Source organism: Anomaloglossus baeobatrachus, chromosome 4 (genome assembly GCF_048569485.1).
Source record: "Anomaloglossus baeobatrachus isolate aAnoBae1 chromosome 4, aAnoBae1.hap1, whole genome shotgun sequence".
In the NCBI taxonomy this organism is placed as follows: domain Eukaryota; kingdom Metazoa; phylum Chordata; class Amphibia; order Anura; family Aromobatidae; genus Anomaloglossus; species Anomaloglossus baeobatrachus.
The window spans coordinates 670,180,668-670,202,242 of NC_134356.1; the positions used below are offsets into that span (position 1 = coordinate 670,180,668).

The 21,575-nt window shown below is 41.2% G+C and overlaps 9 non-coding genes across 9 annotated transcripts; all 9 read right to left on the reverse strand.

Moving 5' to 3' along the window:
* Positions 1-9,193: 9,193 nt before the first annotated feature.
* Positions 9,194-9,267, reverse strand: TRNAI-AAU (transfer RNA isoleucine (anticodon AAU)). The gene has a single exon. It is a non-coding gene; the product is annotated as a tRNA-Ile (tRNA).
* A 1,216-nt stretch (positions 9,268-10,483) lies between these two features.
* Positions 10,484-10,557, reverse strand: TRNAI-AAU (transfer RNA isoleucine (anticodon AAU)). The gene has a single exon. It is a non-coding gene; the product is annotated as a tRNA-Ile (tRNA).
* A 572-nt stretch (positions 10,558-11,129) lies between these two features.
* TRNAI-AAU (transfer RNA isoleucine (anticodon AAU)) lies at positions 11,130-11,203 on the reverse strand. The gene has a single exon. It is a non-coding gene; the product is annotated as a tRNA-Ile (tRNA).
* A 1,863-nt stretch (positions 11,204-13,066) lies between these two features.
* TRNAI-AAU (transfer RNA isoleucine (anticodon AAU)) lies at positions 13,067-13,140 on the reverse strand. Its single transcript has one exon. It is a non-coding gene; the product is annotated as a tRNA-Ile (tRNA).
* A 2,019-nt stretch (positions 13,141-15,159) lies between these two features.
* TRNAI-AAU (transfer RNA isoleucine (anticodon AAU)) lies at positions 15,160-15,233 on the reverse strand. The gene has a single exon. It is a non-coding gene; the product is annotated as a tRNA-Ile (tRNA).
* Positions 15,234-16,449: 1,216 nt separating this feature from the next.
* Positions 16,450-16,523, reverse strand: TRNAI-AAU (transfer RNA isoleucine (anticodon AAU)). Its single transcript has one exon. It is a non-coding gene; the product is annotated as a tRNA-Ile (tRNA).
* Positions 16,524-17,095: 572 nt separating this feature from the next.
* TRNAI-AAU (transfer RNA isoleucine (anticodon AAU)) lies at positions 17,096-17,169 on the reverse strand. Its single transcript has one exon. It is a non-coding gene; the product is annotated as a tRNA-Ile (tRNA).
* Positions 17,170-18,387: 1,218 nt separating this feature from the next.
* Positions 18,388-18,461, reverse strand: TRNAI-AAU (transfer RNA isoleucine (anticodon AAU)). The gene has a single exon. It is a non-coding gene; the product is annotated as a tRNA-Ile (tRNA).
* Positions 18,462-20,480: 2,019 nt separating this feature from the next.
* Positions 20,481-20,554, reverse strand: TRNAI-AAU (transfer RNA isoleucine (anticodon AAU)). Its single transcript has one exon. It is a non-coding gene; the product is annotated as a tRNA-Ile (tRNA).
* Between the last annotated feature and the right edge of the window lie 1,021 nt (positions 20,555-21,575).

Sequence of the window (21,575 nt, forward strand, 5' to 3'; positions counted from 1 at the left end):
AAGGCCGTGTGCGACAATGCTGCAAACCTGGGTGCGGCACTTCGCCAGGGCAAGGTGACTCACGTACCTTGTATGGCTCACGTGTTGAACCTTGTCGTCCAGCAATTTTTAACACACTATCCCGGCCTAGATGGCCTTCTGAACAGGGCACGAAAACTGTCAGCTCACTTCCGCCGTTCAAGCGCCGCAGCAGAGCGACTTGCATCGCTCCAGAAGTCTTTCGGCCTGCCGGTTCTTTGCCTGAAATGCGATGTGGCGACACGCTGGAATTCAACTCTCCACATGTTACAGCGACTGTGGCAGCACCGCAGAGCCCTGGTGCAATACGTCATGACGTATAGCCTGGGCCAACGAGATGCAGAGGTGGGGCAGATCACCCTGATGGAGTGGTCTCAGATCAAGGACCTATGCACCCTTCTGCACAGTTTCGACATGGCGACGAATATGTTTAGCTCTGACAATGCCATTATCAGCATGACGATTCCAGTCATTTACATGCTGGAGCACACGCTAAACACTATTCGGAGTCAGGGGGTGGGACAACATGAAGGGGAGGAACTACAGGAGGATTCATATGCGCAAGGGACAACAACATCACCAAGGTCCAGACGTTCATCATCACCAACGCAGCAGGCATGGGACCATGGGGGACAGGGATCGACAAGGGCGCATAGTAGCAGGCGAAATGTTGAGCAAGGTGCAGGAAAGAAATGGAGGACCAACTGTCCATGGACATGGAAGACTCAGCGGATGAGGGAGACCTTGGTCAAATTTCAGTTGAAAGAGGTTGGGGGAGATGTCAGAGGAAGAAAGAACGGGTAGCACCTCTATGCCACAAACACAGCGTGGACTTGGTCCGCATGGCTGCGCAAGACACATGAGTGCCTTTTTGTTGCACTACCTCCAACATGACAGTCGTATTGTCAAAATTAGAAGTGATGATGACTACTGGATTGCCACACTATTAGATCCCCGGTACAAGTCCAAATTTTGTGACATAATTCCAGCCATAGAAAGGGACGCACGTATGCAGGAGTATCAGCAGAAGCTGTTACTCGATCTTAGCTCGGCTTTTCCACCAAACAACCGTGCAGGTGCAGGGAGGGAATCTCCCAGTTGTAACTTGACAAACATGGGACGGTCTCGTCATCTTCAACAGTCTACCCGTACCAGTAGGACCGTATCTGGTGCCGGTAACAGCACTTTTATGGAATCTTTTCATAATTTTTTTAGACCCTCTTTTGCAAGGCCACAAGAGACAACAAGTCTGACACATAGTCAACGGCTGGAGAGGATGATACAGGAGTATCTCCAAATGAACATCGATGCCATGACTGTGCAACTGGAGCCTTGCTCCTTTTGGGCTTCAAACCTAGAAAAATGGCCAGAGCTCGCAACTTACGCCTTGGAGATTTTGTCGTGTCCAGCTGCCAGCGTTGTCTCTGAACGTGTATTCAGTGCTGCTGGGTGTGTGCTGACAGATAAGCGCACGCGTCTGTCCAGTGACAATGTGGACAGACTGACGTTCATCAAAATGAACAAGTCATGGATCCAGAAGGAATTTACTACCCCTGTGTCATCCTGGGGAGAGTAAATGCTTGTTGATTTGGAATGTGCTTGATGCAAATCAACACATCCTGTTTGCAACTAGGGCACAAGTGCTGCCACTGATGGGGTGGGTGTGTGGGGCCCAATTTTTGGAAAAAAAGGGAGACTCCGCTTGGAGTAACCCTTGCTTACATTGTTTTTAAAAGAAGCCAAGATGAACAAGTCATGGGTCAGCAAAGACTTTATCTACCTACCCCGGTGTCATCCTGGGGACGGATAAGAATGGCGTATTTTGGAATGTGCTTGATGCAAATCTAGCTGTGAAGTGTACAACTAGGGCACAAGTGCTGCCACTGAATGGGTGGGTGTGTGGGGCCCAATTTTTGGAAAAAAAGGGAGACTCCGCTTGGAGTAACCCTTGCTTGCTGTGTTTTTAAAAGAAGCCAAGATGAACAGAGCTGGGATCAGGAAAGACTTTGCTACCTACCCCGGTGTCATCCTGGGGACGGATAAGAATGGCGTATTTTGGAATGTGCTTGATGCAAATCAAAACATCCTGTTTGCAACTAGGGCCCAAGTGCTGCCACTGATGGGGTGGGTGTGTGGGGCCCAATTTTTGGAAAAAAAGGGAGACTCCGCTTGGAGTAACCCTTGCTTGCTGTGTTTTTAAAAGAAGCCAAGATGAACAGAGCTGGGATCAGGAAAGACTTTGCTACCTACCCCGGTGTCATCCTGGGGACGGATAAGAATGGCGTATTTTGGAATGTGCTTGATGCAAATCAAAACATCCTGTTTGCAACTAGGGCCCAAGTGCTGCCACTGATGGGGTGGGTGTGTGGGGCCCAATTTTTGGAAAAAAAGGGAGACTCCGCTTGGAGTAACCCTTGCTTGCTGTGTTTTTAAAAGAAGCCAAGATGAACAGAGCTGGGATCAGGAAAGACTTTGCTACCTACCCCGGTGTCATCCTGGGGACGGATAAGAATGGCGTATTTTGGAATGTGCTTGATGCAAATGTAGCTGTGAAGTGTACAACTAGGGCACAAGTGCTGCCACTGAATGGGTGGGTGTGTGTGGGGCACAATTTTTGGAAAAAAAGGGAGACTCCGCTTGGAGTAACCCTTGCTTGCTGTGTTTTTAAAAGAAGCCAAGATGAACAGAGCTGGGATCAGGAAAGACTTTGCTACCTACCCCGGTGTCATCCTGGGGACGGATAAGAATGGCGTATTTTTGAATGTGCTTGATGCAAATCAAAACATCCTGTTTGCAACTAGGGCCCAAGTGCTGCCACTGATGGGGTGGGTGTGTGGGGCCCAATTTTTGGAAAAAAAGGGAGACTCGGCCTGGAGTAACCCTTGCTTACATTGTTTTTAAAAGAAGCCAAGATGAACAAGTCATGGGTCAGCAAAGACTTTATCTACCTACCCCGGTGTCATCCTGGGGATGGATAAGAAAGGCGTATTTTGGAATGTGCTTGATGCAAATGTAGCTGTGAAGTGTACAACTAGGGCACAAGTGCTGCCACTGAATGGGTGGGTGTGTGTGGGGCACAATTTTTGGAAAAAAAGGGAGACTCCGCTTGGAGTAACCCTTGCTTGCTGTGTTTTTAAAAGAAGCCAAGATGAACAGAGCTGGGATCAGGAAAGACTTTGCTACCTACCCCGGTGTCATCCTGGGGACGGATAAGAATGGCGTATTTTTGAATGTGCTTGATGCAAATCAAAACATCCTGTTTGCAACTAGGGCCCAAGTGCTGCCACTGATGGGGTGGGTGTGTGGGGCCCAATTTTTGGAAAAAAAGGGAGACTCCGCTTGGAGTAACCCTTGCTTACATTGTTTTTAAAAGAAGCCAAGATGAACAAGTCATGGGTCAGCAAAGACTTTATCTACCTACCCCGGTGTCATCCTGGGGACGGATAAGAATGGCGTATTTTGGAATGTGCTTGATGCAAATCTAGCTGTGAAGTGTACAACTAGGGCACAAGTGCTGCCACTGAATGGGTGGGTGTGTGTGGGGCACAATTTTTGGAAAAAAAGGGAGACTCCGCTTGTTTTTAAAAGAAGCCAAGATGAACAAGTCATGGGTCAGCAAAGACTTTATCTACCTACCCCGGTGTCATCCTGGGGACGGATAAGAATGGCGTATTTTGGAATGTGCTTGATGCAAATCTAGCTGTGAAGTGTACAACTAGGGCACAAGTGCTGCCACTGAATGGGTGGGTGTGTGGGGCCCAATTTTTGGAAAAAAAGGGAGACTCCGCTTGGAGTAACCCTTGCTTGCTGTGTTTTTAAAAGAAGCCAAGATGAACAGAGCTGAGATCAGGAAAGACTTTGCTACCTACCCCGGTGTCATCCTGGGGACGGATAAGAATGGCGTATTTTGGAATGTGCTTGATGCAAATCTAGCTGTGAAGTGTACAACTAGGGCACAAGTGCTGCCACTGAATGGGTGGGTGTGTGTGGGGCACAATTTTTGGAAAAAAAGGGAGACTCCGCTTGTTTTTAAAAGAAGCCAAGATGAACAAGTCATGGGTCAGCAAAGACTTTATCTACCTACCCCGGTGTCATCCTGGGGACGGATAAGAATGGCGTATTTTGGAATGTGCTTGATGCAAATCTAGCTGTGAAGTGTACAACTAGGGCACAAGTGCTGCCACTGAATGGGTGGGTGTGTGGGGCCCAATTTTTGGAAAAAAAGGGAGACTCCGCTTGGAGTAACCCTTGCTTGCTGTGTTTTTAAAAGAAGCCAAGATGAACAGAGCTGGGATCAGGAAAGACTTTGCTACCTACCCCGGTGTCATCCTGGGGACGGATAAGAATGGCGTATTTTTGAATGTGCTTGATGCAAATCAAAACATCCTGTTTGCAACTAGGACCCAAGTGCTGCCACTGATGGGGTGGGTGTGTGGGGCCCAATTTTTGGAAAAAAAGGGAGACTCCGCTTGGAGTAACCCTTGCTTACATTGTTTTTAAAAGAAGCCAAGATGAACAAGTCATGGGTCAGCAAAGACTTTATCTACCTACACCGGTGTCATCCTGGGGACGGATAAGAATGGCGTATTTTGGAATGTGCTTGATGCAAATGTAGCTGTGAAGTGTACAACTAGGGCACAAGTGCTGCCACTGAATGGGTGGGTGTGTGGGGCCCAATTTTTGGAAAAAAAGGGAGACTCCGCTTTGAGTAACCCTTGCTTGCTGTGTTTTTAAAAGAAGCCAAGATGAACAGAGCTGGGATCAGGAAAGACTTTGCTACCTACCCCGGTGTCATCCTGGGGACGGATAAGAATGGCGTATTTTTGAATGTGCTTGATGCAAATCAAAACATCCTGTTTGCATCTAGGGCCCAAGTGCTGCCACTAATGGGGTGGGTGTGTGAGGCCCAATTTTTGGAAAAAAAGGGAGACTCCGCTTGGAGTAACCCTTGCTTGCTGTGTTTTTAAAAGAAGCCAAGATGAACAGAGCTGGGATCAGGAAAGACTTTGCTACCTACCCCGGTGTCATCCTGGGGACGGATAAGAATGGCGTATTTTGGAATGTGCTTGATGCAAATCAAAACATCCTGTTTGCAACTAGGGCCCAAGTGCTGCCGCTGATGGGGTGGGTGTGTGGGGCCCAATTTTTGGAAAAAAAGGGAGACTCCGCTTGGAGTAACCCTTGCTTGCTGTGTTTTTAAAAGAAGCCAAGATGAACAGAGCTGGGATCAGGAAAGACTTTGCTACCTACCCCGGTGTCATCCTGGGGACGGATAAGAATGGCGTATTTTGGAATGTGCTTGATGCAAATGTAGCTGTGAAGTGTACAACTAGGGCACAAGTGCTGCCACTGAATGGGTGGGTGTGTGTGGGGCACAATTTTTGGAAAAAAAGGGAGACTCCGCTTGGAGTAACCCTTGCTTGCTGTGTTTTTAAAAGAAGCCAAGATGAACAGAGCTGGGATCAGGAAAGACTTTGCTACCTACCCCGGTGTCATCCTGGGGACGGATAAGAATGGCGTATTTTTGAATGTGCTTAATGCAAATCAAAACATCCTGTTTGCAACTAGGGCCCAAGTGCTGCCACTGATGGGGTGCGTGTGTGGGGCCCAATTTTTGGAAAAAAAGGGAGACTCCGCTTGGAGTAACCCTTGCTTACATTGTTTTTAAAAGAAGCCAAGATGAACAAGTCATGGGTCAGCAAAGACTTTATCTACCTACCCCGGTGTCATCCTGGGGACGGATAAGAATGGCGTATTTTGGAATGTGCTTGATGCAAATCTAGCTGTGAAGTGTACAACTAGGGCACAAGTGCTGCCATTGAATGGGTGGGTGTGTGTGGGACACAATTTTTGGAAAAAAAGGGAGACTCCGCTTGGAGTAACCCTTGCTTGCTGTGTTTTTAAAAGAAGCCAAGATGAACAGAGCTGGGATCAGGAAAGACTTTGCTACCTACCCCGGTGTCATCCTGGGGACGGATAAGAATGGCGTATTTTTGAATGTGCTTGATGCAAATCAAAACATCCTGTTTGCAACTAGGGCCCAAGTGCTGCCACTGATGGGGTGGGTGTGTGGGGCCCAATTTTTGGAAAAAAAGGGAGACTCCGCTTGGAGTAACCCTTGCTTGCTGTGTTTTTAAAAGAAGCCAAGATGAACAGAGCTGGGATCAGGAAAGACTTTGCTACCTACCCCGGTGTCATCCTGGGGACGGATAAGAATGGCATATTTTGGAATGTGCTTGATGCAAATGTAGCTGTGAAGTGTACAACTAGGGCACAAGTGCTGCCACTGAATGGGTGGGTGTGTGTGGGGCCCAATTTTTGGAAAAAAAGGGAGACTCCGCTTGGAGTAACCCTTGCTTGCTGTGTTTTTAAAAGAAGCCAAGATGAACAGAGCTGGGATCAGGAAAGACTTTGCTACCTACCCCGGTGTCATCCTGGGGACGGATAAGAATGGCGTATTTTGAATGTGCTTGATGCAAATGTAGCTGTGAAGTGTACAACTAGGGCACAAGTGCTGCCACTGAATGGGTGGGTGTGTGTGGGGCCCAATTTTTGGAAAAAAAGGGAGACTCCGCTTGGAGTAACCCTTGCTTGCTGTGTTTTTAAAAGAAGCCAAGATGAACAGAGCTGGGATCAGGAAAGACTTTGCTACCTACCCCGGTGTCATGCTGGGGACGGTTAATTATGGCGTATTTTTGAATGTGCTTGATGCAAATCTAGCTGTGAAGTGTACAACTAGGGCACAAGTGCTGCCACTGAATGGGTGGGTGTGTGTGGGGCCCAATTTTTGGAAAAAAAGGGAGACTCCGCTTGGAGTAACCCTTGCTTGCTGTGTTTTTAAAAGAAGCCAAGATGAACAGAGCTGGGATCAGGAAAGACTTTGCTACCTACCCCGGTGTCATCCTGGGGACGGATAAGAATGGCGTATTTTTGAATGTGCTTGCTGCAAATCTAGCTGTGAATTGTACAACTGGGGCCCAACTGCTGCCACTGAATGGGTGGGTGGGTGTGGGGCCCAATTTTTGGAAAAAAAGGGAGACTATTCTTGGAGTCACCTTGCGGTGTTTTACATGATTTTAGAATGGCGTGCCATGCCTATATCTGTGTGTCATCCTCTTTTTCCTTGTCCAGCTGTTTTGTTTTCGCATGAGTATATGTCCTTGTCACTTTCCAATGTGTTTGAGTTGTTTGTCACCTTTTGGACACCTTTGAGGGTGTTTTCTAGGTGTTTTACTGTGTTTGTGATTGCCTGCCATTGTTTCCTATTGGCTCGAGTTCGGTTCGTCGAACTCGAACGGGAGGTCCGTTCGGCGAACCGACCTCGAGCCGAACCGGGACCGGTTCGCTCATCTCTAGTTGCCACCAACCACTCTAACTTGTCACGTGATGAGCCAGTAAATTACGCCATTGCTTGGATTAGTTTTTGCCTGCATTACAATTAGTGATAGACTTAGCTGTCAATATTTACAGTTATATCGAATTCCAGTTGCCCAAAACTTCTTAAAAAACGCTTAGAAACTGAAATCTCTGGCCATACAATAGATTATATTTCTATTTTGCTTCAATTTTTTACTCTGTCATACTTTAAGGTTAACGACGATGTAACATGGCCACTCTCTTACTCTAACCAAGTTATTTCAAGTTTGTAAATTAATTTTACACATTGGATGGATAAAACCTACGGATCTTTTTCCAAAAGTCACTGGATGTGAACAGAAAGCCAAAGGAATGGCCAGCACGGGGGTCGAACCAGCAACCTTGGCGTTATTAGCACCACGCTCTAACCGATTAAGCTAAACGGCCACTTTTGCCCCATGTCTACTCTCTTTTAATGAACTTGCTCTAATTTTGAGCCAGCTACTGACCTCTCAAAGCTTGACCTGTCCACAGTGAAAGGTAAAATACGTTGAAAGTTGACTAATTCTTAGAGAGCCCATCAAAAGCATAGGAACCAATCTTAAATGAGAATTGACAAGCTTTTGTTATCTTATGAGCAATATGTTGCCACCAACCACTCTAACTTGACACGTGATGAGCCAGTAAATTACTCCATTGCTTGGATTAGTTTTTGCCTGCATTACAATTAGTGATAGACTTAGCTGTCAATATTTACAGTTATATCGAATTCCAGTTGCCCAAAACTTCTTAAAAAACGCTTAGAAACTGAAATCTCTGGCATACAATAGATTATATTTCTATTTTGCTGCAAGTTGCTTGGATTAGTTTTGCCTGCATTACAATTAGTGATAGACTTAGCTGTCAATATTTACAGTTATATCGAATTCCAGTTGCCCAAAACTTCTTAAAAAACACTTAGAAACTGAAATCTCTGGCCATACAATAGATTATATTTCTATTTTGCTTCAATTCGTTACTCTGTCATACTTTAAGGTTAACGACGATGTAACATTGCCACTCTCTTACTCTAACCAAGTTATTTCAAGTTTGTAAATTAATTTTACACATTGGAGGGATAAAACCTACGGATCTTTTTCCAAAAGTCACTGGATGTAAACAGAAAGCAAAGGAATGGCCAGCACGGGGGTCGAATCCGCAACCTTGGCGTTATTAGCACCACGCTCTAACCGATTGAGCTAACCGGCCACTTTTGCCCCATATCTACTCTCTTTTAATGAACTTGCTCTACTTTTGAGCCAGTTACTGACCTCTCAAAGCTTGATCTGTCCACAGTGAAAGGTAAAATACGTTGAAAGTTGACTAAGTCTTAGAGAGCCCATCAAAAGCATAGGAACCAATCTTAAATGAGAATTTTCAAGCTTTTTTTATATTATGAGCAATATGTTGCCACCAACCACTCTAACTTGTCACGTGATGAGCCAGTAAATTACACCATTGCTTGGATTAGTTTTTGCCTGCATTACAATTAGTGATAGACTTAGCTGTCAATATTTACAGTTATATCGAATTTCAGTTGCCCAAAACTTCTTAAAAAACGCTTAGAAACTGAAATCTCTGGCCATACAATAGATTATATTTCTATTTTGCTTCAGTTCGTTACTCTGTCATACTTTAAGGTTAACGACGATGTAACATGGCCACTCTCTTACTCTAACCAAGTTATTTCAAGTTTGTAAATTAATTTTACACATTGGATGGATAAAACCTTCGGATCTTTTTCCAAAAGTCACTGGATGTGAACAGAAAGCCAAAGGAATGGCCAGCACGGGGGTCGAACCCGCAACCTTGGCGTTATTAGCACCACGCTCTAACCGATTGAGCTAACCGGCCACTTTTGCCCCATATCTACTCTCTTTTAATGAACTTGCTCTAATTTTGAGCCAGCTACTGACCTCTCAAAGCTTGATCTGTCCACAGTGAAAGGTAAAATACGTTGAAAGTTGACTAATTCTTAGAGAGCCCATCAAAAGCATAGGAACCAATCTTAAATGAGAATTGAAAAGCTTTTTTTATATTATGAGCAATATGTTGCCACCAACCACTCTAACTTGTCACGTGATGAGTCAGTAAATTACGCCATTGCTTGGATTAGTTTTTGCCTGCATTTCAATTACTGATAGACTTAGCTGTCAATATTTACAGTTATATCGAATTCCAGTTGCCCAAAACTTCTTAAAAAACGCTTAGAAACTGAAATCTCTGGCCATACAATAGATTATATTTCTATTTTGCTTCAATTCGTTACTCTGTCATACTTTAAGGTTAACGACGATGTAACATGGCCACTCTCTTACTCTAACCAAGTTATTTCAAGTTTGTAAATTAATTTTACACATTGGATGGATAAAACCTTCGGATCTTTTTCCAAAAGTCACTGGATGTGAACAGAAAGCCAAAGGAATGGCCAGCACGGGGGTCGAACCCGCAACCTTGGCGTTATTAGCACCACGCTCTAACCGATTGAGTTAACCGGCCACTTTTGCCCCATATCTACTCTCTTTTAATGAACTTGCTCTAATTTTGAGCCAGCTACTGACCTCTCAAAGCTTGATCTGTCCACAGTGAAAGGTAAAATACGTTGAAAGTTGACTAATTCTTAGAGAGCCCATCAAAAGCATAGGAACCAATCTTAAATGAGAATTGACAAGCTTTTTTTATATTATGAGCAATATGTTGCCACCAACCACTCTAACTTGTCACGTGATGAGCCAGTAAATTACGCCATTGCTTGGATTAGTTTTTGCCTGCATTACAATTAGTGATAGACTTAGCTGTCAATATTTACAGTTATATCGAATTCCAGTTGCCCAAAACTTCTTAAAAAACGCTTAGAAACTGAAATCTCTGGCCATACAATAGATTATATTTCTATTTTGCTTCAATTCGTTACTCTGTCATACTTTAAGGTTAACGACGATGTAACATGGCCACTCTCTTACTCTAACCAAGTTATTTCAAGTTTGTAAATTAATTTTACACATTGGATGGATAAAACCTTCGGATCTTTTTCTAAAAGTCACTGGATGTGAACAGAAAGCCAAAGGAATGGCCAGCACGGGGGTCGAACCCGCAACCTTGGCGTTATTAGCACCACGCTCTAACCGATTGAGCTAACCGGCCACTTTTGCCCCATTGTCTACTCTCTTTTAATGAACTTGCTCTAATTTTGAGCCAGCTACTGACCTCTCAAAGCTTGATCTGTCCACAGTGAAAGGTAAAATACGTTGAAAGTTGACTAATTCTTAGAGAGCCAATCAAAAGCATAGGAACCAATCTTAAATGAGAATTGACAAGCTTTTTTTATATTATGAGCAATATGTTGCCACCAACCACTCTAACTTGTCACGTGATGAGGCAGTAAATTACGCCATTGCTTGGATTAGTTTTTGCCTGCATTACAATTAGTGATAGACTTAGCTGTCAATATTTACAGTTATATCGAATTCCAGTTGCCCAAAACTTCTTAAAAAATGCTTAGAAACTGAAATCTCTGGCCATACAATAGATTATATTTCTATTTTGCTTCAATTCGTTACTCTGTCATACTTTAAGGTTAACAACGATGTAACATGGCCACTCTCTTACTCTAACCAAGTTATTTCAAGTTTGTAAATTAATTTTACACATTGAATGGATAAAACCTACGGATCTTTTTCCAAAAGTCACTGGATGTGAAAAGAAAGCCAAAGAAATGGCCAGCACGGGGGTTGAACCCGCAACCTTGGCGTTATTAGCACCACGCTCTAACCGATTGAGCTAACCGGCCACTTTTGCCCCATATCTACTCTCTTTTAATGAACTTGCTCTAATTTTGAGCCAGCTACTGACCTCTCAAAGCTTGATCTGTCCACAGTGAAAGGTAAAATACGTTGAAAGTTGACTAATTCTTAGAGAGCCCATCAAAAGCATAGGAACCAATCTTAAATGAGAATTGACAAGCTTTTTTTTATCTTATGAGCAATATGTTGCCACCAACCACTCTAACTTGACACGTGATGAGCCAGTAAATTACGCCATTGCTTGGATTAGTTTTTGCCTGCATTACAATTAGTGATAGACTTAGCTGTCAATATTTACAGTGATATCGAATTCCAGTTGCCCAAAACTTCTTAAAAAACGCTTAGAAACTGAAATCTCTGGCCATACAATAGATTATATTTCTATTTTGCTTCAATTCGTTACTCTGTCATACTTTAAGGTTAACGACGATGTAACATGGCCACTCTCTTACTCTAACCAAGTTATTTCAAGTTTGTAAATTAATTTTACACATTGGATGGATAAAACCTTCGGATCTTTTTCCAAAAGTCACTGGATGTGAACAGAAAGCCAAAGGAATGGCCAGCACGGGGGTCAAACCCGCAACCTTGGCGTTATTAGCACCATGCTCTAACCGATTGAGCTAACCGACCACTTTTGCCCCATATCTACTCTCTTTTAATGAACTTGCTCTAATTTTGAGCCAGCTACTGACCTCTCAAAGCTTGATATGTCCACAGTGAAAGGTAAAATATGTTGAAAGTTGACTAATTCTTAGAGAGCCCATCAAAAGCATAGGAACCAATCTTAAATGAGAATTGACAAGCTTTTTTTATATTATGAGCAATATGTTGCCACCAACCACTCTAACTTGTCACGTGATGAGTCAGTAAATTACGCCATTGCTTGGATTAGTTTTTGCCTGCATTACAATTAGTGATAGACTTAGCTGTCAATATTTACAGTTATATCAAATTCCAGTTGCCCAAAACTTCTTAAAAAACGCTTAGAAACTGAAATCTCTGGCCATACAATAGATTATATTTCTATTTTGCTTCAATTCGTTACTCTGTCATACTTTAAGGTTAACGACGATGTAACATGGCCACTCTCTTACTCTAACCAAGTTATTTCAAGTTTGTAAATTAATTATACACATTGGATGGATAAAACCTTCGGATTTTTTTCCAAAAGTCACTGGATGTGAACAGAAAGCCAAAGGAATGGCCAGCACGGGGGTCGAGCCCGCAACCTTGGCGTTATTAGCACCACGCTCTAACCGATTGAGCTAACCGGCCACTTTTGCCCCATTGTCTACTCTCTTTTAATGAACTTGCTCTAATTTTGAGCCAGCTACTGACCTCTCAAAGCTTGATCTGTCCACAGTGAAAGGTAAAATACGTTGAAAGTTGACTAATTCTTAGAGAGCCCATCAAAAGCATAGGAACCAATCTTAAATGAGAATTGACAAGCTTTTTTTATCTTATGAGCAATATGTTGCCACCAACCACTCTAACTTGTCACGTGATGAGCCAGTAAATTACGCCATTGCTTGGATTAGTTTTTGCCTGCATTACAATTAGTGATAGACTTAGCTGTCAATATTTACAGTTATATCGAATTCCAGTTGCCCAAAACTTCTTAAAAAACGCTTAGAAACTGAAATCTCTGGCCATACAATAGATTATATTTCTATTTTGCTTCAATTCATTACTCTGTCATACTTTAAGGTTAACGACGATGTAACATGGCCACTCTCTTACTCTAACCAAGTTATTTCAAGTTTGTAAATTAATTTTACACATTGGATGGATAAAACCTTCGGATCTTTTTCCAAAAGTCACTGGATGTGAACAGAAAGCCAAAGGAATGGCCAGCACGGGGGTCGAACCCGCAACCTTGGCGTTATTAGCACCACGCTCTAACCGATTGAGCTAACCGGCCACTTTTGCCCCATTGTCTACTCTCTTTTAATGAACTTGCTCTAATTTTGAGCCAGCTACTGACCTCTCAAAGCTTGATCTGTCCACAGTGAAAGGTAAAATACGTTGAAAGTTGACTAATTCTTAGAGAGCCAATCAAAAGCATAGGAACCAATCTTAAATGAGAATTGACAAGCTTTTTTTATATTATGAGCAATATGTTGCCACCAACCACTCTAACTTGTCACGTGATGAGGCAGTAAATTACGCCATTGCTTGGATTAGTTTTTGCCTGCATTACAAATAGTGATAGACTTAGCTGTCAATATTTACAGTTATATCGAATTCCAGTTGCCCAAAACTTCTTAAAAAATGCTTAGAAACTGAAATCTCTGGCCATACAATAGATTATATTTCTATTTTGCTTCAATTCGTTACTCTGTCATACTTTAAGGTTAACAACGATGTAACATGGCCACTCTCTTACTCTAACCAAGTTATTTCAAGTTTGTAAATTAATTTTACACATTGGATGGATAAAACCTACGGATCTTTTTCCAAAAGTCACTGGATGTGAACAGAAAGCCAAAGGAATGGCCAGCACGGGGGTCGAACCCGCAACCTTGGCGTTATTAGCACCACGCTCTAACCGATTAAGCTAAACGGCCACTTTTGCCCCATGTCTTCTCTCTTTTAATGAACTTGCTCTAATTTTGAGCCAGCTACTGACCTCTCAAAGCTTGACCTGTCCACAGTGAAAGGTAAAATACGTTGAAAGTTGACTAATTCTTAGAGAGCCCATCAAAAGCATAGGAACCAATCTTAAATGAGAATTGACAAGCTTTTGTTATCTTATGAGCAATATGTTGCCACCAACCACTCTAACTTGACACGTGATGAGCCAGTAAATTACTCCATTGCTTGGATTAGTTTTTGCCTGCATTACAATTAGTGATAGACTTAGCTGTCAATATTTACAGTTATATCGAATTCCAGTTGCCCAAAACTTCTTAAAAAACGCTTAGAAACTGAAATCTCTGGCCATACAATAGATTATATTTCTATTTTGCTTCAAGTTGCTTGGATTAGTTTTGCCTGCATTACAATTAGTGATAGACTTAGCTGTCAATATTTACAGTTATATCGAATTCCAGTTGCCCAAAACTTCTTAAAAAACACTTAGAAACTGAAATCTCTGGCCATACAATAGATTATATTTCTATTTTGCTTCAATTCGTTACTCTGTCATACTTTAAGGTTAACGACGATGTAACATTGCCACTCTCTTACTCTAACCAAGTTATTTCAAGTTTGTAAATTAATTTTACACATTGGAGGGATAAAACCTACGGATCTTTTTCCAAAAGTCACTGGATGTAAACAGAAAGCAAAGGAATGGCCAGCACGGGGGTCGAATCCGCAACCTTGGCGTTATTAGCACCACGCTCTAACCGATTGAGCTAACCGGCCACTTTTGCCCCATATCTACTCTCTTTTAATGAACTTGCTCTACTTTTGAGCCAGTTACTGACCTCTCAAAGCTTGATCTGTCCACAGTGAAAGGTAAAATACGTTGAAAGTTGACTAAGTCTTAGAGAGCCCATCAAAAGCATAGGAACCAATCTTAAATGAGAATTTTCAAGCTTTTTTTATATTATGAGCAATATGTTGCCACCAACCACTCTAACTTGTCACGTGATGAGCCAGTAAATTACACCATTGCTTGGATTAGTTTTTGCCTGCATTACAATTAGTGATAGACTTAGCTGTCAATATTTACAGTTATATCGAATTTCAGTTGCCCAAAACTTCTTAAAAAACGCTTAGAAACTGAAATCTCTGGCCATACAATAGATTATATTTCTATTTTGCTTCAGTTCGTTACTCTGTCATACTTTAAGGTTAACGACGATGTAACATGGCCACTCTCTTACTCTAACCAAGTTATTTCAAGTTTGTAAATTAATTTTACACATTGGATGGATAAAACCTTCGGATCTTTTTCCAAAAGTCACTGGATGTGAACAGAAAGCCAAAGGAATGGCCAGCACGGGGGTCGAACCCGCAACCTTGGCGTTATTAGCACCACGCTCTAACCGATTGAGCTAACCGGCCACTTTTGCCCCATATCTACTCTCTTTTAATGAACTTGCTCTAATTTTGAGCCAGCTACTGACCTCTCAAAGCTTGATCTGTCCACAGTGAAAGGTAAAATACGTTGAAAGTTGACTAATTCTTAGAGAGCCCATCAAAAGCATAGGAACCAATCTTAAATGAGAATTGAAAAGCTTTTTTTATATTATGAGCAATATGTTGCCACCAACCACTCTAACTTGTCACGTGATGAGTCAGTAAATTACGCCATTGCTTGGATTAGTTTTTGCCTGCATTACAATTACTGATAGACTTAGCTGTCAATATTTACAGTTATATCGAATTCCAGTTGCCCAAAACTTCTTAAAAAACGCTTAGAAACTGAAATCTCTGGCCATACAATAGATTATATTTCTATTTTGCTTCAATTCGTTACTCTGTCATACTTTAAGGTTAACGACGATGTAACATGGCCACTCTCTTACTCTAACCAAGTTATTTCAAGTTTGTAAATTAATTTTACACATTGGATGGATAAAACCTTCGGATCTTTTTCCAAAAGTCACTGGATGTGAACAGAAAGCCAAAGGAATGGCCAGCACGGGGGTCGAACCCGCAACCTTGGCGTTATTAGCACCACGCTCTAACCGATTGAGTTAACCGGCCACTTTTGCCCCATATCTACTCTCTTTTAATGAACTTGCTCTAATTTTGAGCCAGCTACTGACCTCTCAAAGCTTGATCTGTCCACAGTGAAAGGTAAAATACGTTGAAAGTTGACTAATTCTTAGAGAGCCCATCAAAAGCATAGGAACCAATCTTAAATGAGAATTGACAAGCTTTTTTTATATTATGAGCAATATGTTGCCACCAACCACTCTAACTTGTCACGTGATGAGCCAGTAAATTACGCCATTGCTTGGATTAGTTTTTGCCTGCATTACAATTAGTGATAGACTTAGCTGTCAATATTTACAGTTATATCGAATTCCAGTTGCCCAAAACTTCTTAAAAAACGCTTAGAAACTGAAATCTCTGGCCATACAATAGATTATATTTCTATTTTGCTTCAATTCGTTACTCTGTCATACTTTAAGGTTAACGACGATGTAACATGGCCACTCTCTTACTCTAACCAAGTTATTTCAAGTTTGTAAATTAATTTTACACATTGGATGGATAAAACCTTCGGATCTTTTTCTAAAAGTCACTGGATGTGAACAGAAAGCCAAAGGAATGGCCAGCACGGGGGTCGAACCCGCAACCTTGGCGTTATTAGCACCACGCTCTAACCGATTGAGCTAACCGGCCACTTTTGCCCCATTGTCTACTCTCTTTTAATGAACTTGCTCTAATTTTGAGCCAGCTACTGACCTCTCAAAGCTTGATCTGTCCACAGTGAAAGGTAAAATACGTTGAAAGTTGACTAATTCTTAGAGAGCCAATCAAAAGCATAGGAACCAATCTTAAATGAGAATTGACAAGCTTTTTTTATATTATGAGCAATATGTTGCCACCAACCACTCTAACTTGTCACGTGATGAGGCAGTAAATTACGCCATTGCTTGGATTAGTTTTTGCCTGCATTACAATTAGTGATAGACTTAGCTGTCAATATTTACAGTTATATCGAATTCCAGTTGCCCAAAACTTCTTAAAAAATGCTTAGAAACTGAAATCTCTGGCCATACAATAGATTATATTTCTATTTTGCTTCAATTCGTTACTCTGTCATACTTTAAGGTTAACAACGATGTAACATGGCCACTCTCTTACTCTAACCAAGTTATTTCAAGTTTGTAAATTAATTTTACACATTGAATGGATAAAACCTACGGATCTTTTTCCAAAAGTCACTGGATGTGAAAAGAAAGCCAAAGAAATGGCCAGCACGGGGGTTGAACCCGCAACCTTGGCGTTATTAGCACCACGCTCTAACCGATTGAGCTAACCGGCCACTTTTGCCCCATATCTACTCTCTTTTAATGAACTTGCTCTAATTTTGAGCCAGCTACTGACCTCTCAAAGCTTGATCTGTCCACAGTGAAAGGTAAAATACGTTGAAAGTTGACTAATTCTTAGAGAGCCCATCAAAAGCATAGGAACCAATCTTAAATGAGAATTGACAAGCTTTTTTTTATCTTATGAGCAATATGTTGCCACCAACCACTCTAACTTGACACGTGATGAGCCAGTAAATTACGCCATTGCTTGGATTAGTTTTTGCCTGCATTACAATTAGTGATAGACTTAGCTGTCAATATTTACAGTGATATCGAATTCCAGTTGCCCAAAACTTCTTAAAAAACGCTTAGAAACTGAAATCTCTGGCCATACAATAGATTATATTTCTATTTTGCTTCAATTCGTTACTCTGTCATACTTTAAGGTTAACGACGATGTAACATGGCCACTCTCTTACTCTAACCAAGTTATTTCAAGTTTGTAAATTAATTTTACACATTGGATGGATAAAACCTTCGGATCTTTTTCCAAAAGTCACTGGATGTGAAAAGAAAGCCAAAGAAATGGCCAGCACGGGGGTTGAACGCGCAACCTTGGCGTTATTAGCACCACGCTCTAACCGATTGAGCTAACCGGCCACTTTTGCCCCATACCTACTCTCTTTTAATGAACTTGCTCTACTTTTGAGCCAGTTACTGACCTCTCAAAGCTTGATCTGTCCACAGTGAAAGGTAAAATACGTTGAAAGTTGACTAAGTCTTAGAGAGCCCATCAAAAGCATAGGAACCAATCTTAAATGAGAATTGACAAGCTTTTTTTTATAATATGAGCAATATGTTGCCACCAACCACTCTAACTTGTCACGTGATGAGCCAGTAAATTACGCCATTGCTTGGATTAGTTTTTGCCTGCTTTACAATTAGTGATAGACATAGCTGTCAATATTTACAGTTATATCGAATTCCAGTTGCCCAAAACTTCTTAAAAAACGCTTAGAAACTGAAATCTCTGGCCATACAATAGATTATATTTCTATTTTCCTTCAATTCGTTACTCTGTCATACTTTAAGGTTAACGACGATGTAACATGGCCACTCTCTTACTCTAACCAAGTTATTTCAAGTTTGTAAATTAATCTTACACATTGGATGGATAAAACCTTCGGATCTTTTTCCAAAAGTCACTGGATGTGAACAGAAAGCCAAAGGAATGGCCAGCACGGGGGTCGAACCCACAACCTTGGCGTTATTAGCACCACGCTCTAACCGATTGAGCTAACCGGCCACTTTTGCCCCATATCTACTCTCTTTTAATGAACTTGCTCTAATTTTGAGCCAGCTACTGACCTCTCAAAGCTTGATTTGTCCACAGTGAAAGGTAAAAGATGTTGAAAGTTGACTAATTCTTAGAGAGCCCATCAAAAGCATAGGAACCAATCTTAAATGAGAATTGACAAGCTTTTTTTATATTATGAGCAATATGTTGCCACCAACCACTCTAACTTGTCACGTGATGAGCCAGTAAATTACGCCATTGCTTGGATTAGTTTTTGCCTGCATTACAATTAGTGATAGACTTAGCTGTCAATATTTACAGTTATATCGAATTCCAGTTGCCCAAAACTTCTTAAAAAACGCTTAGAAACTGAAATCTCTGGCCATACAATAGATTATATTTCTATTTTGCTTCAATTCGTTACTCTGTCATACTTTAAGGTTAACGACGATGTAACATGGCCACACTCTTACTCTAACCAAGTTATTTCAAGTTTGTAAATTAATTTTACACATTGGATGGATAAAACCTTCGGATCTTTTTCCAAAAGTCACTGGATGTGAACAGAAAGCCAAAAGAATGGCCAGCATGGGGATCGAACCTGCAACCTTGGCGTTATTAGCACCACGCTCTAACCGATTGAGCTAACCGGCCACTTTTGCCCCATATTTACTCTCTTTTAATGAACTTGCTCTAATTTTGAGCCAGCTACTGACCTCTCAAAGCTTGATCTGTCCACAGTGAAAGGTAAAATACGTTGAAAGTTGACTAATTCTTAGAGAGCCAATCAAAAGCATAGGAACCAATCTTAAATGAGAATTGACAAGCTTTTTTTATATTATGAGCAATATGTTGCCACCAACCACTCTAACTTGTCACGTGATGAGGCAGTAAATTACGCCATTGCTTGGATTAGTTTTTGCCTGCATTACAATTAGTCATAGACTTAGCTGTCAATATTTACAGTTATATCGAATTCCAGTTGCCCAAAACTTCTTAAAAAATGCTTAGAAACGGAATTCTCTGGCCATACAATATATTATATTTCTATTTTGCTTCAAGTTGCTTGGATTAGTTTTGCCTGCATTACAATTAGTGATAGACTTAGCTATAAATACTTACAGTTATATCGAATTCCAGTGGCCCAAAACTTCTTAAAAAACGCTAAGAAACTGAAATCTCTGGCCATACAATAGATTATATTTCTATTTTGCTTCAATTCGTTACTCTGTCATACTTTAAGGTTAACGACGATGTAACATGGCCACTCTATTACTCTAACCAAGTTATTTCAAGTTTGTAAATTAATTTTACACATTGGATGGATAAAACCTACGGATCTTTCTCCAAAAGTCACTGGATGTGAACAGAAAGCCAAAGGAATGGCCAGCATGGGGGTCGAACCCGCAACCTTGGCGTTATTAACACCACGTTCTAACCGATTGAGCTAACCGGCCACTTTTGCCCCATATCTACTCTCTTTTAATGAACTTGCTCTACTTTTGAGCCAGCTACTGACCTCTCAAAGCTTGATCTGTCCACAGTTAAAGGTAAAATACGTTGAAAGTTGACTAATTCTTAGAGAGCCCATCAAAAGCATAGGAACCAATCTTAAATGAGAATTGACAAGCTTTTTTTATATTATGAGCAATATGTTGCCACCAACCACTCTAATTTGTCACGTGATGAGCCAGTAAATTACGCCATTGCTTGGATTAGTTTTTGACTGCATTACAATTAGTGATAAACTTAACTGTCAATATTTACAGTTATATCGAATTCCAGTTGCCCAAAACGTCTTAAAAAACGCTTAGAAACTGAAATCTCTGGCCATACAATAGATTATATTTCTATTTTGCTTCAATTCGTTACTCTGTCATACTTTAAGGTTAACGACGATGTAACATGGCCACTCTCTTACTCTAACCAAGTTATTTCAAGTTTGTAAATTAATTTTACACATTGGATGGATAAAACCTTCGGATCTTTTTCCAAAAGTCACTGGATGTGAACAGAAAGCCAAAGGACTGGCCAGCACGGGGGTCGAACCCGCAACCTTGGCGTTATTAGCACCACGCTCTAACCGATTGAGCTAACCGGCCACTTTTGCCCCATATCTACTCTCTTTTAATGAACTTGCTCTAATTTTGAGCCAGCTACTGACCTCTCAAAGCTTGATCTGTCCACAGTGAAAGGTAAAATACGTTGAAAGTTGACTAATTCTTAGAGAGCCCATCAAAAGCATAGGAACCAATCTTAAATGAGAATTGACAAGCTTTTTTTATATTATGAGCAATATGTTGCCACCAACCACTCTAACTTGTCACGTGATGAGCCAGTAAATTACGCCATTGCTTGGATTAGTTTTTGCCTGCAATACAATAAGTGATAGACCTAGCTGTCAATATTTACAGTTATATCGAATTCCAGTTGCCCAAAACTTCTTAAAAAACGATTAGAAACTGAAATCTCTGGCCATACAATATATTATATTTCTATTTTGCTTCAAGTTGCTTGGATTAGTTTTGCCTGCATTACAATTAGTGACAGACTTAGCTGTCAATATTTACAGTTATATCGAATTCCAGTTGCCCAAAACTTCTTAAAAAATGCTTAGAAACTGAAATCTCTGGCCATACAATAGATTATATTTCTATTTTGCTTCAATTCGTTACTCTGTCATACTTTAAGGTTAACAACGATGTAACATGGCCACTCTCTTACTCTAACCAAGTTATTTCAAGTTTGTAAATTAATTTTACACATTGAATGGATAAAACCTACGGATCTTTTTCCAAAAGTCACTGGATGTGAAAAGAAAGCCAAAGAAATGGCCAGCACGGGGGTTGAACCCGCAACCTTGGCGTTATTAGCACCACTCTCTAACCGATTGAGCTAACCGGCCACTTTTGCCCCATATCTACTCTCTTTTAATGAACTTGCTCTAATTTTGAGCCAGCTACTGACCTCTCAAAGCTTGATCTGTCCACAGTGAAAGGTAAAATACGTTGAAAGTTGACTAATTCTTAGAGAGCCCATCAAAAGCATAGGAACCAATCTTAAATGAGAATTGACAAGCTATTTTTATATTATGAGCAATATGTTGCCACCAACCACTCTAAT